Below are 16329 nucleotides of genomic sequence, written 5' to 3'. Positions count from 1 at the left end.
GAGGGGACACCCGGTAGAACAGTGGGCTTTAATGGCACAGCGTGGCAGGTCGAGAGCAAATTGTTTCTTAAATCATTCTTAAAAAGTGTTATTTTTGCTGAAGTTGCCTTTTTTTGGACCTGGCTAAAATGGCCATGAAAATGATGTCTTGGGGATCCCTGGGTGGCGCAGCGGTTTGGCGCCTGCCTTTGGCCCAGGGCACGATCCTGGAGACCCAGGATCGAGTCCCACATCGGGCTCCCGGTGCATGGAGCCTGCTTCTCCCTCTGCCTGTGTCTCTGCCTCTCTCTCTCTCTCTGTGACTATCATAAATAAATAAATAAAAGATAGATAGATAGATAGAAAGAAAGAAAGAAAGAAAGAAAGAAAGAAAGAAAGAAAGAAAGAAAGGAAATGTTAAACATTATTTTAAAAAAAAAAAAGAAAAGAAAATGATGTCTCGGTAGCCTTCTGATTCACATGACAAAGACCACAAGCAGCTTCACACAGCCTGGACTAAATGAAGAAGACAAGCACTGTGGCCATGTGCGCACCTGTGTATGTGTGCGCTCCTGTGCATTTGTGTATGTGTGCCTGTGTGTGCATGCATCCATCTGTGTGTCTGCGTGTGCGCCCGTGTCTGTGTGCCTGTGTGCATGCACCAATGTGTGTGTGTGCCCATGTGTTTGTGCACACACCCATGTGTCTATGTGTTTGCCTGTGTGTGCACACCTGTGTGTCTATGTGTATGTGTGCCTGCATGTGTGCACATCCATATGTGTATACATATCCATGTGTATGTGTGCCTGTGTGCACACACCCATGCATGTCTACGTGTGTGTGCTGGTGTGTATGCCCAGGTGTGTACATGTATGCGTGACTGTGTGTGTGCACCCGTGTATATGTGTATGTGTGCCTGTGTGTACATGCACCTGTGTGTCTGTGCGTGTGCCCATGTGTCGGTATATGTGCCTCTGTGTGTACACCCGTGTGAGTGCATGCTGTGTGTTTGTACACACGCCTGTGTGTCTATGTATGTGCCTGTGTGCGCTGTGTCTGTGTGTGTATGCCTGTGTGTGTGCACCTGTGTCTACATGTGGGTACCTGTGTGCACGCCCACGTGTGTTGTGTGTGTGCACATGTGTGTATGCGCACCCTTGTGTGTGTGTCCATGTGTGTGCACCTGTGTGTATGTTTATGTGTGCTCATGTGTGTGCCTGTTTGTATGGGTGCCTGTGTTTATTATTATTATTATTATGGGTACCTGTGTGTGTACGCCCATGTATCTGTATATGTGTGCCAGTGTGTGAGCCTGTGTGTCTGTGTGTACATGCACCCATGTGTGTGCGCGCACACATGCCCATGTGTACCTATGTGTACTTATGCCTGTGTGTAAATGTGTGCCCGTGTTTGTATATGAGCACCTATATGTATATGAATGCCTGTGACTATGTTTGTGTACATGTGTGTTTCTCACAAAGTGTACAGCAATCTGTTTCTGTGCTGCTCTCTGGTATGTGCACTCTACTCCACCTACTCAAGCCCTATAGGAAAAGAGCCTTCAAGTGGCAAAAATCATGTTGTACAGAGTCAAAAGGGGTCAGATCTACAGCAGAGATAAGGAAATGATTGGGAAGCAGTGGAAAGAAGTAGTAATACTGAATGAACTAAATGAACTTTCATTAAATCCGCAGATATATTACCCAAGATTGGAAAATCACTAAATAAAACTAAAAGCACAAAAAGTTACAAGGGAAACTGTCAGGAAAAACAGAAACAAATGATTAAGCATGCTCCATCTGTGGAACAAGACCAGGGGTGGGGCAAAAAGCCATGGCTTTGTCTCCAAAGTTTTTTCAAAATGGCCAATTTACAACAAACACACAAACATACTTTTTTTTTCCAATCAGGGCAGGTGAGGGTTCTCCTGGAGGAGAGGCACGAAAATATGCCAAGAGTAGGCTTTAGAACCAGGCATGTGAGGCTGGAATCCCAGAGCCTCTCTGTTCCCTCTGCAATCAAGGGGAAGTTACTTCACATCTCTGAGCACACTCCTAAAGCGAAGCCAAGGGACAAGATACAATACATGCATGAGAGAGACGGTAGAGAGGTAAGTGATGTCTTAGCCAGACCAGGGGACAGGAGAGCCCAAAGCAGACCAGGTGAGCTTAGAAGGCTGAGTATGAGGACCTCCCACCAAGCAAGGACTGTGGGCCTGCTATGAGTCACACTGAGCCCAAGAGGAACAGTGGGACAGGGAAGGTCTGCAGAAGCAGGACAGAGCCTGGAAGCTCTGGAAGCAGTCACCAGGTAAAAACAACAGAGGGGGAGCACTGTGTGACAGAAAAGCCACCCTGGACCGTGCCTCCATCAACAGCCTAGAAAACTAATTTCACATAAAAATAAGCAACAGGCAATTACTGAGGTCGAATCCCACACAAGGAGACTATAAGAAAACAGGGCAACAGGAGCAGAACAGTATCCCCACAAACAATGAGGATGCCTCAGAAAAACACCCCAACAGGGCAGCCCAGGTGGCTCAGCGGTTTAGCGCCGCCTTCAGCTCAACGTGTGATCCTGGAGAGTCTCACATCAGGCTCCCTGCATAGTGTCTGCTTCTCCCTCTGCCTGTGTCTCTGCCTCTTTCTCTGTGTGTGTCTCTCATGAATAAATAAATAAAATCTTAAAAAAAAAAAACACACTCCAACAGAAGAGATAGAAAAAGATCTATTTCAAAATAGAGACCTTGGGCAGCCCCAGCGGCCCAGCGGTTTAGCACCGCCTTCAGCCTGGGGTGCGATCCTGGAGACCCGGGATGGAGTCCCATGTCAGGCTCCCCGCATGGAGCCTGCTTCTCCCTCTGCGTGTGTCTCTGCCTATCTCTCTGTGTCTGCTGTCATGAATAAATAAATAAAATCTTTAAAAAAAAATAGAGACCTTAAGAAAAATACAGAAGACATCTAAAAATTCCCTAGAAAAATTCAGATATTAGATAAAAGAAGTCAGGTAAATAAATTAGAAATAAAAGTAATTACAGAAATGAAGAATAACCTATAAGGAACACAAGAACAAATAAACACAAAAGGTCTTGACAGAAACAGAAGATACAAGGAACATTATTTAAACCAAACAGAAATGAACAAGATAAAGGATTCAAGAAAAAGTAGCAACTATTGAAAATGGAGAAAAATACAACATATGGCCAGCAGGAGTCCCTGAGGAAGACCACCAACTAAGCAGCCAAACAGACTACAACATGTCACTTAGAAAGACTTTCCTGGGGCAGCCCCGGTGGCACAGCGGTTTAGCGCCGCCTGCAGCCCGGGGTGTGATCCTGGAGACCCAGGATCGAGTCCCATATCAGGCTTCCTGCAGGGAGCCTGCTTCTCCCTCTGCCTGTGTCTCTGCCTCTCCGCTCTCTCTGAATGAATAAATAAATAAATCTTTAAAAAAAAAAAAAGATTTTCCTGAAATTACTACACCAGTACCTGGGAACACTGACCCCAAAAAACACAAACCAACATATTTTCTAACAAAAGTACTAGACTTTAAAGAAAAAAAAAATCCTCTGAACATCTAAGAAGAAAGAGCAAGCAGCTTATATGAGAAAGGAAATCAGAAGATACCCTCAGATTCTGGTGTCACTTCACAGCAGAAGAAAAGGGTGTGACATCTGAGCTCTGTGCAGAAAGGAAATGTGAGACCTGGACGTTTCACCCAGCACAATCAGCCCCTAGTGTGCCTGGCACAAACTCAATCAATGTCTGAGAATCCAGAGCACCATGAGCATGCCCTAGGCCGCCTGTGTTACTCCAGTGAATGAGCAGACGTCCCAAGCTTCTGAGGACATCAGATAGCACCAAAATGAGAGTGAAGAGGGAGGCCATGCAAGTATGGGTACACACGCAGAGAAAGCACAGCTGCTGCCAGGTGGGGCAGGAGAGCAGGCTGGGCCATCTGTCCCTGGTCACCACACTGACAGTGGCAGGCTCAGAGCCTGTCTTGGGTGCAACAGAGTAAAGGTGACAAGTGATCGGGAGGTAGCCTACCCAGTCACCACCAGCATCCTTGAGATTCCTGGTGTGGAGGAGGTTCAAGAGAAAACCCTGGCTGTCCAAAATGAGCTGGAGTCCACGATGACCTCATGAGGCACCTTCTCTTTAAGATGTGTATGCGCATCTCCTAGAGCTGTCCTGTGAGGAGGCACAGAACAACATCTGGTAGCCCAGGTCGTGCTCTAGGAGCACTACTTCCCACTACTTGGCCAAACCGCTGACTTCACAGCTGGGTGAGGCCCACAACAAGCCCAGACTTCACAGTTACTCCCAAGGAACCCACACCACCAGGACCCTGTCAGGAACACTCAGCACCAAGTGAGGAGCCTCCATGGGCCAAAGGGGGAACAGCATGAGCTTCGGAAAGGATAAAATGTGCAGTAGTCAGTTTAAAAACAAAAACAGTTGGGCAGCCCCAGTGGCCCAGCTGTTTAGCGTTGCCTTCAGCCCAGGGCGTGATCCTGGAGACCCGGGATTGAGTCCCACATCAGACTCCCTGCATGGAGCCTGCTTCTCCCTCCGCCTGTGTCTCTACCCCTCTCTCCCTCCCTCTCTCTCTCTCTCTCTCTCTCTCTCTCTCTCTCTCTCTGCCTCTCATAAATAAATAAAATAAAATCTTAAAAAAAAAAAGCACCTAATTTGTCACCTAGAGGGGCTAGGAAGGAACGAGTGACTATAGAAACTGGTAAATGAAGGGATAAAACCAAGCAGCTGCCCCACCTTGGCCACACGAAGTGCCCCTGGGAACCACAAAGGAAGGAAGGGTCTCTGGATAAACACATCCCAACAGGTCCATGAGAAAGAAAGGGATCACCACTCTGCATCCTCCCAAAGGAAGTGGAACGGAGCAGGAGAGGTGGATGGCTGTGAGCATCACAAGGCATCAGACAGACACAGCATGAGCCCTGCGGAGAACAGCACAGCGTCCCCTCGAGTCTAGCCAATGTCAGTTGCATGTGACTGGCCTCCATCCCCAGCTGCCAGACAGCCAAGAACACGATGGGACGCACGAGGACCTCCACCACTTAATGTCCCTTAATGTCCTGGGTCTTCCAGAGACTGTTGTCAAGAAAAGGAAGGAACACAGATTAAAAGATTGAAGAACAGGAAATGTTTAGAAATGGGCATCCTTGTGGAGAAAGGTGCGGAAGGACACAAAGGAACGCAGAGAGGGCGGTAGGTGTGAGGGGAGGTGAATGGGACAGGGCACGTGGAAGGGCCTCTGGGGCCATCATCCGGGGGAAGTCACAAGGGTGTCACCTTATCATAACTCACTCATCTCCAAACATAGATTTTATGTGATGTCTCTCCATTTTATTTTACAACAAAAAGGAGAAAAGAAGATTCCCTGCTGAGGCAGGATTCCTGAACTTCAGGAATGTTCATGCTAAAGCTGGATGCTGCCCTGCCTCCGGCTGGGTCCTTGGGTCCATCTGACCACAGCTTCCTGTACACTAAACCCGAGCCTCTTCTGAGGGCGGAGGATGCCATCCAGCCCTCTCATGTAGTCTGTGTACGATGTCCTGCCCACCATGCATCACGTCTCCTTTAAGTGGGGGGAACCAAAAAGACTCCCTGGAACCCCCAGTCAACCCCTTCTTCCCTTACCCCAAGCCCTCTGCAGCAGCTTCCCCTCCAACTAAGCAGTGAGGATGTCACCTCTTTAAGAAACCCCCTTGACCCTTCCCAACAGGGCTGGGCGGCTTCTCATGTCTGCAGCCTCAGTGACCTTAAGTCTCCCAGATACTTCCTGCCCCTGTCCCCACCTGACCCTCTCTCAACTAACAACAGCCTTGCATTGCTCCACCCCCACCACCCACCCCCAGGGCTGAGTGAGGACTAACACAGACAAAGAAGGCTAGGCAGGAGGAGTTGGGCTCCTCCATGGACAGTTAGCCCATGCAGGGACTACCAACCAGAACGGAAATCACCAGAACACACCACAGTGGAAGGCCCTGAGCCAACCTGGGCTCAGATTTAGGCCAGACTGTCCCAGTCACAAACTGGACTACAACCCCAGGGCCCCAATCTCACAGCAGACACCACCATGGAGGGCAAGGAGCACCAGCCCTCACAACATAAGCCCAGAGAGGGAGCCCTTAACCGGACACAGGCTGCTCTCAGATGAACAAGGCTATCTCTTGGCATTAAACCTGAAAACGCCAAAGGGGAATTCCACCTGCTGCACTGAGCTCTAACACGCCCATCCAAGGTAAGGTTTGAAAGGAAATCTAGCACAACTGCGGGTGACTGATAATCCATGTGCAGACTAATGCACTCAAACCAACATGTATGTCCTAAATTGACCAGAATGCCCTGGGAGGAGGCCTATTCCCTGGTGCACCATCAATTCACCATTCTCCAGTAGGTGAGGACACCACAGAGCAACTTGTCCACCAGGGCCCCATCAAGGGCTTTCCTGGCAAAGCCTAGTCATGCTCACTCACACTGTACATCTCTCCAGGCAGAGGGCCCCAACAACAACCAAGCCACCCCACACTGCTGGGGGCAAATCTAGCAAAAAAATCTTATCTTTTTAGATGAAGCAGTAGCTTTAGGGGATGAGGAGAGGTCTACTGTCCATCCTGACTTCAAAAAAAAAAAAAAACAATTTTGAAAGGGAAAATTGTCAATGAGAGTAGCTGGACTAGAGTGTTAAGCCTCGCCAGGCTTGATCTTTGTTCCACAATGAAGAGATTCTGGTCTTTGCCACCCTGTGTTGTCCCTATCTAAAATGCAGCAGGCCAGTTAGCCACTGAAGATACTGAGCCTCTACCAGGCAATCCCCACAGTGGACTTAGGAGCTCTGGTAGCTAATAAGTAACCTGGACTAGCCCACACCCATTGCCCAAAAACCAGCCACAATTTGTGCCCAGTAAGTAGCAAAGAATGCACTCTGCACGCATAGGCTTTGATAAAAGCTCTTGGATTTTTAGAATTACCACCCTTGGTCATTCTTCCGGAATAACATGCTGGTTAATGATTTCTTCTTGTTTGCAAGCTGAATTAATCAACTGACAGCACTGGTGTTCTGTGATCCTAAATTTGGAAACAAAGAGTACAGGAGCGATCACAATTTTAAGATACCAACCTACTAAAATCTAAAGATAGTAAGTATGGAAATTTACAATAAAATTTGGTCTTAGTAAAGAATTTTAGTTGGTGTATAAAATGATTTCACTGGGCAGCCCCAGTGGCTCAGTGGTTTAGCACCGCCCTCAGGCCGGGGCAAGATCCTGGAGACCCGGGATCGAGTTCCGCATTGGGCTCCCTGCATTGCGCCTGCTTCTCCCTCTGCCTGTGTGTGTCTCTCACTGTGTGTGTCTCTATGAATAAATAAATAAAATCTTAAAATGATTTCACTAAGTAAACCTAAAGTCCAAAATTTACCAAACAGAAGCCTATTTTTTAAGTTTTTTTTAGTAATCTGTACACCAAATGTGGGGCTCAAACTCATGACCCCAAGATCAAGAGTCAGTCAGGCATCCCCAAAAGCCCATTTCTGAAGTAAGACATTGTTGCTAAAATTAGCACTGAAGGTGTCCACACAATGGTCCACAAGCCTGCAATCAACCCTGGGCTGTAATGCTATTCCATGTCTCAATACCTATGTGACCTGGGACCATCAACTTAATGTCTTTGGGCCTCAGTTTCTCCTTCATTAAATGGAATACTATCCAACAAAGGGCTGTGATGAGGATCACATAAGATAACAAGCAAGAAGTGCACACAAAGCAGTGTGGCCACAGAAGGCTACAGGATCATCAGGGATATTCCCTACATTTTCTAATGCATAGGAAGGATGGGTCTCAGAACAGAAACTGTCAACAACAAATTATAAGAAAACACTCCAAAGATCATAAATTGTTATACTATAAAAAATAAAGTCAGTTTTTTCACAACAGGTTTGCCACCAGAACCCAGGTGTCGTGAAAACCACTGCTAAACCTAAACCAAAATGGGAAAGGAAAAGATTCACATCAACATTGTCATCATTGGACACGTAGATTCAGGCATGTCTACCACTACTGGCCACCTGATCTACAAATGTGGGATCGACAAAAGAACTATCGAAAAATTTGAGGAGACTGCTGAGATGGGAAAAGGCTCCTTCAAGTATGCCTGGATCTTGGATAAACTGAAAGCTGAACGTGAATGTGGTATCACCATTGGTATCTCCCTGTGGAAATTTGAGACCAGCAAGTATTATGTGACCATCATTGATGCCCCAGGATACAGAGGCTTTATAAAAAACATGATTACAGGCACATCTCAGGCTGACTGTGCTGTCCTGATTGTTGGGGCTGGTGTTGGTGAATTTAAAGCAGGTATCTCCAAGAATGGGCAGACCCGTGAGCATGCCCTTCTGGCTTACACACTGGGTGTAAAACAACTAATTGTTGGTGTTAACAAAATGGATTCGACTGAACCACCCTACAGCCAGAAGAGATACGAGGAAATCATTAAGGAAGTCGGCACCTACATTAAGAAAACTGGCTACAACCCCGACACAGTAGCATTTGTGCCAATTTCTGGTTGGAATGGTGACAACATGCTGGAGCCAACTGCTAACATGCCTTGGTTCAAGGGATGGAAAGTCACCCATAAAGATGGAATGCCAGCGGAACCACACTGCTTGAAGCTCTGGATTGCATTCTGCCACCAACTCGTCCAACTGATAAGCCCTTACATCTGCCTCTCCAAGACATCTACAAAATTGGTGGTATTAGTACTGTCCCAGTGGATCGAGTAGAGACTGGTGCTCTTAAGCCTGGCATGATGGTCACCTTTGCTCCAGTCAATGTTACAACTGAAGTAAAGTCTGTTGAAATGCACCATGAAACTTTGACTGAGGCTCTTCCTGGGGACAATGTGGGCTTCAATGTCAAGAACATATCTGTCAAAGATGTTCATCGTGGCAACGTGGCTGGTGACAGCAAAAATGACCCACCAACGGAAGAAGCTGGCTTCGCAGCTCAGGTGATTATCCTGAACCATCCAGGCCAAATCAGTGCTGGATATGCACATGTGCTGGATTGTCAGCTCACGTTGCTTGCAAGTTTGCTGAGCTGAAGGAAAAGATAGATCATCATTCTGGAAAAAAGCTGGAAGATGGTCCCAAGTTCTTGAAATCTGGGGATGCTGATATTGTTGATATGGTTCCTGGTAAAACCTATGTGTGTTGTTGATATGGTTCAATTGTTGATATGGTTCCTGGCAAACCTATGTGTGTTGAGAGCTTCTCTGACTATCCTCCTCTGGGCCTTTTTGCTGTTTGTGACATGAGACAGATGGTTGCTGTGGGTGTCATCAAAGCAGTGGACAAGAAGGCAGCCAGAGCTGGCAAAGTCACCAAGTCTACCCAGAAAAGCTCAGAAGGCTAAATGAATATTATCCCCAATACCTGCCATCCCAGTCTCAATCAGCAGTGGAAGAACGGTCTCAGAACTGTTTGTGTCAATTGGCCATTTAAGTTTAATAGTAAAAGACTGGTTAATGATAACAATGCATCATAAAACCTTCAGAAGGAAAGGAGAATGTTTTGTGGACTATTTGGGGGTTTTTTGTGCATGTGTGGCAGTTTTAAGTCACTAGTTTTTAAAATCAGTACTTTTTAATGGAAATGTCTTGACCAAAAATCTGTCACAGAATTTTGATACCCATTAAAACAAGAGTTTAATGAGAAAAAAATAAAAATAAAAATAAATCACTCTTAACTCTGACAAATGTTAACTGGACTATCTTTTTTTTTTATTGAAGTGTAGTTGACATATAATATCATGTTAGTTTCAGGTATACAACATAGTGATTCAACATTTATATACATTCAGAAGTGACCACCACAGGGTGCCTGGGTGGCTCCATCAGGGAAGTGTCTGACTCTTGATTTCAGCCCAAGTTATGATCTCATGGGTCAGGAGATCGAGCCCCGCATCGGGTGCCACACTCAACAGAGAGTCTGCTTGAGATTCTCTCCCTCTGCCCCTCTCCCCACTCACATGCTCACTCTCTCATACTCTCTCTAAAAATAAATAAATAGGGGCACCTAGGTGGCTCAATGGTGAAGCATCTGCTTTCAGCCCAGGTCAAGATCCCAGGGTCCTGGGATGGAGTCCTACATGAGGCTCTCTGCTCAGCCAAGAGCCTGTGCTCTCTCTTTTGCTATCTCTGTTGCTATCTCTGTCTAATAAAATAAATATTTAAAAACATAATAAAATAAAAATAAATCTTTTTTTAAAAAAGTGACTACCACTATAAATCTAGCTATCTACGTCATACAAAGTGGCTACATACTATTTAACTATGCATTATATCTCCATGTCTTATTTATAACTGTAAATCTGTACCTTTTTTGATCAAGCCCCAACCCCTTCCATGGTTATAAATCAACCATTTTTTTTTAAGGCAGACACTTAATCGACTGAGCCACCCAGGTGCCCAAAGTGAATTTTTTCAATAAATACAGTATGGTACTATAAATGTACTCTCCTTATCATTTTCTGAATAACACATTCTTTTCTCTAGCTTACTTTATTGTATATAGGGGTGCTAGGGTGGCTCAGTCAGCTAAGCGTCCAACTACTGATTTCAGCTCAGATCATGATCTCTGGGTGGTGAGATGGAGCCCTGTATCAGACTCCCCACTCAGCAGGAGCTCTGCTTGGCATTCTCTTTCCCTCTCCCCTCACTTGCATATAATACGTGCACTCTCTCTAAAATTAATAAATAAATTTTTAAAAATATATAGTATATGATATGTACAACACACAAAATATGAACTATGTTACCAGAAAGGCTTCCAGTCAATAGCAGGCTATTAATAAAGTTTTGGTGGGCAAAGTTACATGCAGATATTTCAATGTCCAGGGCTCAATACCCCTAACACCATGCTGCTCAAGGAACAAGATATATGGATATATCACCTTTTCCTCTCTTGATGGATTTGTGGGATGTTTCTGGGCTACTATGAATAAATGTTGCTATGAACACTGATATACAAGTGTCTATGTAAACATGTCTTCATTTCTTGAGTGGACTCCTAGGAGTAGAATTGCTAGGTCATATGATAATTCTATGTTTCATATTTTGAGGAACTAACAAGATGTTCTCCCAATGGGCAGCACCATTTTATATCACCACTAGAAAAGAATGAGGGTTGTAGTTTCTCCACAACTTTGCCAACACTTGCTACAGTCCACGCTTTTCTTTCCTAATGAGTGTGAAGTAACAGCTCACTGTGGTTTTGATTTGCATTTGCCTGATCACTGTTAATGTGCTACTGGACATTTGTATACCCTCTCTGGAAACATGTATATTCATATATTTTATCCATTTTTAATTGAATTGTTTTCAGCTCTTTATCCTGGACACAAGCCTTTTATCAAATATATGATTTTCAAATATTTTCTGGCATTTTTCAGTTATCTTTTCTTTTTTTTTTGGTTCAACTTTTATTAAAGTAATCTCTATACCCTACATGGGCCTCAAACTCAACCTCAAGATCAAGAGTCTCACGCTCCACTGAGACAGCCAGATATCCATGTCTTTTCATTTTCCTGATAGCATTTTACAGCATGAAAGTTTTTAATTCTGATGTATTCCAATTTCTTTATCACTTATACTTCTGTCAGTGTATCTGAGAAACCATCTCCCAGAGTCACAAGAATTTACTCCTATATCTTCTTGTAAGAGTTCTACAGCTTTAGCCCATGAGCAGGTTGGCCTGCCCTTCCTCTTGACTCATTCTCCATGTGACTCGTTTGGCCAGTGGAATGAAGTAGAAGCGACAGCAAGCCAGCTCCAAGCAGAAGACTCATGAAGCCTTCACATTTCTGCTTATGCTCTAGAGAAGAGGTTCTCAACAGGAGGCAGTTTTGGCAGTACCCTGAAAAGTTACTAGCTGTTACAACTTGGGAGATTCTACCCAACCTAGTGAGGTTAGAAATCCTGCTGAAAATCCTGTAGTGGACATGACAACTTTCCACAAGAAAAAATTAGTCTAAAATGTCAAACAGGGATCCCTGGGTGGCTCAGCAGTTTGGTGCCTGCCTTTGGCCCAGGGCACGATCCTGGAGTCCCGGGATCGAGTCCCATGTCGGACTCCCAGCATGGAGCCTGCTTCTCCCTCTGCCTATGTCTCTGCCTTTCTCTCTCTCTCTCTCTCTCTCTCTCTCTCTCTCTCTCTATGATGAATGAATGAATGAATGAATGAATGAATAAAATCTTTTTAAAAAGACTAAATAAATACATAAATAAATAAATAAATAAATAAATAAATAAATAAATAAATAAATAAAATATCAAACAGTTGAAGCTGAGAAACTGTGTTCTTTAAACTCTGAAAGAAGGACATGCCTAAACTGGCCCTTGGGTCTTAGGGGGAGAATAAGAGACACATGGAATAAAACTAATTTGCAGAAATATGAGCAAGCCCATCAAGATTAACTAACAGCCTTGTGACTTATGAGATTTAATAATTTATTTTATAGTAAAAAAAAGTTCTACAGCTTTAGATTTTGCATTAAGGTTTATGATCCATTTTGAGTTAATTTGTGTGTATGGTGTGAGATTCTTTTACATATGGATGTTCAGTTCTCCTAGCACCTGTTAAAAGACTTTTCTTTCCCCCAGTGAACTGTCTTGGCACTCTTGTCAAAAATCAACTGACCGAAAATGAAAAGGCTTATTTCTGACTCTCAATATTATTCCATTCAGGGATCCCTGGGTGGCACAGCGGTTTGGCGCCTGCCTTTGGCCCAGGGCGCGATCCTGGAGATCCGGGATCGAATCCCACGTCGGGCTCCCGGTGCATGGAGCCTGCTTCTCCCTCTGCCTGTGTCTCTGCCTCTCTCTCTCTCTCTCTCTCTGTGACTATCATAAATAAAAAAAAAAAAAATATATTATTCCATTCATCTATATATCTATCCTTATTCCATTAACAACACCGTCTTGATTACTTTGTATTAAGATTTAGAATAGGAAAGTGAATCCACAAACTTTACTCATCTTTTCTGAAACTGATTGACTATTGAGTCCCTTGAATTTCCTTTTTTTTAAGATTCTATTTATATATTCATAGGAGACAGAGGGAGAAGCAGAGACACAGAGAGTGGGAGAAGCAGGCTCCTCACAGGGATCCCAATGTGGGACTCGATCCCTAGACCCAGGATCACACCTTGAGTCAAAGGCAGACTCAACTGCTGAGCCACCCAGGTGTCCCGAGTCCCTTGAATTTCTATGTGAATTTCAAAATCACCTTATTCGGGGATCTCTGGGTGGCTCAGCAGTTAGGTGCCTGCCTTCGGCCTAGGGTGTGATTCTGGAGCCCCAGGATCGAGTCCCGTGTTGGGCTCCCTGCATGGAGCCTGCTTCTGCCCCACCCCCCTCTCTGTGTCTCTCATGAGTGAATAAATAAAATCTTTAAAAAAAAAAAATCACATTATTCTCAGGAAAAAACACCTTGGGGGATTATTGGTATCTTAACAATATTGTCTTCCAATCCATCAACATGGGATGTCCCTACTTAGGACTCTTTTACTACTCCCTTTCAATAATTGTTTGTAGTTAAGTGTACAAGCCTTACACTCCTTTTGTTAGAACTTATTCCTATGGGGGAAAAAAAAAGAACTTATTCCTATGTATTTTACTGAGACTCAGACTCACAACCTCGAAATCAAGAGTCACATGCTCTACCGACTGAGCCAGCCAGGTACCCCTGTATTTTATTCTTTTTCTTTTAAAGATTTTTTTTATTTATTCATGAGAGATACAGAGAAAGAGAGAGGCGAAGACACAGGCAGAGGGAGAAGCAGGTTCTATGCAGGAAGCCCGATGTGGGACTTGATCCTGGGGTTCCAGGATCATGCCCTGGGCCGAAGGCAGGCACCAAACCACCGAGCCACCCAGGGATCCCCTGTATTTTTTTTTTTTGATACTATTGTAAATAGAATTGTTTCCTTGTCAGTGTAAAAAAATACAATTGATTTTTCTATATTGATTTTATATACTGCAACCTTGCTCAACCCATTTATAATTCTAACAGTTTTCTAGTGGATTCCTTAGTATCTTCTATATACAGAATGATGTGACCTATATACATAGGGATCATTCTATTTCTTTCCAACCTGCATGCCTTTTATTCCTTTTTTTTTTTTTTATCACTGTCCAGGCTACAATCTCCAGTATTAAACAAGAGCAGTGAGAGCAAACATCCTTGTCATAGTACTGATCTTAGAGGGAAACATTCATTCTTTCAGCACTAAATAGGATCTTAGCTGTGCAGTTTAATAGATATCTTTTTATCAAGTAAAGAAGTTCCCTCATATTTCTAATTTGTTGAGTACTTTTATCATAAAAGCATATTTGGGTTTTGTTAAATGTTTTTTCTGCAACTATCAATACAACCAGGTGTTTTCTTTGTTGTATTAATATGGCTATTTTCAGATGTTAAACCAACCCTGAATTCACGGGATAAATTTTACAATGACCTAATTAGAATCTTTCTTATATGTTGCTGGATTCAGTTGGCCAGTATTTAATTAAAGACTTTACTTAGGGGCAGCCCCTGTGGCTCAGCAGTTTAGCACTGCCTTCAGCCCAGGGCATGATCCTGGAGTCCCAGGATGGAGTCCTATGTCAGGCTCCCTGCATGGAGCCTGCTTCTCTGCCTTTCTCTCTCTGTATCTCTCATGAATAAATAAATAAAATCTTTCATAAAAAAATTTTAAAAATTAAGACTTTAGCTTCTGGGGTAACTTGATGGCTCGATCGGAAGACCATGTGACTCTTGATCTCACTGTTGTTAGAGCCCCATATTGAATATAGAGATTACTAAAAATAAAAAAAGAGATTACTAAAAATAAATAAACAAACTTAAAAAAAGATTTTAGCCTCTATATTCACAATAGATGTTATACTGTAGCTTTCTTTCCTATGACATGTTTGTCTGGTTTTGTTATCAGGGTAATAATGACCTCAGAATGAGTTGGATAGTATTACTTCCATTTCTTTTTTTTTTTTTAAGATTTTATTTATGCAAGAGAGAGAGAGAGCACAAGCAGGGGGAGGGTAGAGGGACAAGGAGAAGCAGACTTCCTGCTGAGCAGGGAGCCCAACATGAGTCTCGATCCCAGGACCTGGGATCATGACTCGCACCAAAGGCAGATAGATGCCCAACTGACTAAGCCATGCAGGCACCACTTCTATTTCTTTTCAAAGAGTTTGTAAAGGATTAGAGCTGATTATTTAAGTTTTTGATAGAATTCAACAATAAAGCCATCTGGTACAAGATTTTTTCTTGTGGGAAATGTTTAAATTATTAATATAATCTCTTCACCCGGGATCCCTGGGTGGCGCAGCGGTTTAGTGCCTGCCTTTGGCCTAGGGCACGATCCCGGAGACCCGGGATCAAGTCCCATGTCGGGCTCCCGGTGCGTGGAGCTGCTTCTCCCTCTGCCTCTCTCTCTCTGTGACTATCATAAATAAATTTAAAAAATTTTAAAAATTTTAAAAAAAAGTAAAAAAAATATATATAATCTCTTCACCCATTACAAACCTATGCGGATTTTGTGTTTCTTCTTGAGTCAATTTCAGTTATTTTTGTCTTTCTCCAGATTTATCCATCTTATTTATTTTTGATACACAATTATTCATAGCATTCAATATTAATACTTTTTATTTCTGTAAAGTCAGTTCTTTCATTCTTGATTTTAGTAATTTTGAGCCTTTTTTTTTTCCTTGGTCCATCTAGCTAAAGATTTGTCAGTTTTGTTTATCTTTTCAAAGAACCAATCTTTGATCTAATCTTTGTTCTTTTCTTCTTTCTGCTTGTTTTGGGTTTTGTTTGCTCTTTTTCTTCTGGATTCTTAAAGTGAAATATTCAGTTAATGATTTGTGATCTTCTTTCTAAAACAAGTATTTACAGTTGTAAATTTCCCCCAAGTACTGCTTTCACTGCATCCCTTACATTTTGGTATATTGGGTTATTTTCATTTATCTCAAATCTTTTCTTTTAAAGATTTTATTTATTTATTCATGAGAGACACACAGAGAGACAGAGAGAGAGAGAGACAGGCAGAGACTGGCAGAGGGAGAAGCAGGCTCGATCCCAGATCCTGGGATCACACCCTGAGCCAAAGGTAGACACTCAACCACTGACCCACCCAGGCATCCCTCAAAGTACTTGAGGGAGATCATCAAGAAGATGTAATCCCTATTTAACCCATGAACCAGACCCAGGCACCTGGCAACTCCTCACCCCATCTAGTCCTTGGAATATGGGTTCCGCTTGCCTTCT

The 16329-nt window shown here is 43.5% G+C and overlaps 1 protein-coding gene across 3 annotated transcripts in view; it reads right to left on the bottom strand.

Annotated features, from left to right (window-relative positions):
* AP2A2 (adaptor related protein complex 2 subunit alpha 2) overlaps positions 1 to 16329 on the bottom strand; it is a 91498-nt gene that overhangs the window by 50985 nt on the left and 24184 nt on the right. Inside the window, exon 2 of one of the 3 annotated variants that reach the window (XM_055311261.1) lies at positions 4029 to 4172. The exons of the other annotated variants lie outside the window; for them this stretch is intronic. The gene's annotated coding sequence lies outside the window, so the exon portion shown is untranslated. The remainder of the gene's footprint in view (positions 1 to 4028; positions 4173 to 16329) is intronic. 3 annotated transcript variants of the gene reach the window in all.

The sequence above is a fragment of the Nyctereutes procyonoides genome, unplaced genomic scaffold (genome assembly GCF_905146905.1).
Source record: "Nyctereutes procyonoides isolate TBG_1078 unplaced genomic scaffold, NYPRO_anot_genome, whole genome shotgun sequence".
Taxonomy (NCBI): Eukaryota; Metazoa; Chordata; class Mammalia; order Carnivora; family Canidae; genus Nyctereutes; species Nyctereutes procyonoides.
This window is presented reverse-complemented; position numbering and strand designations above follow the sequence as displayed.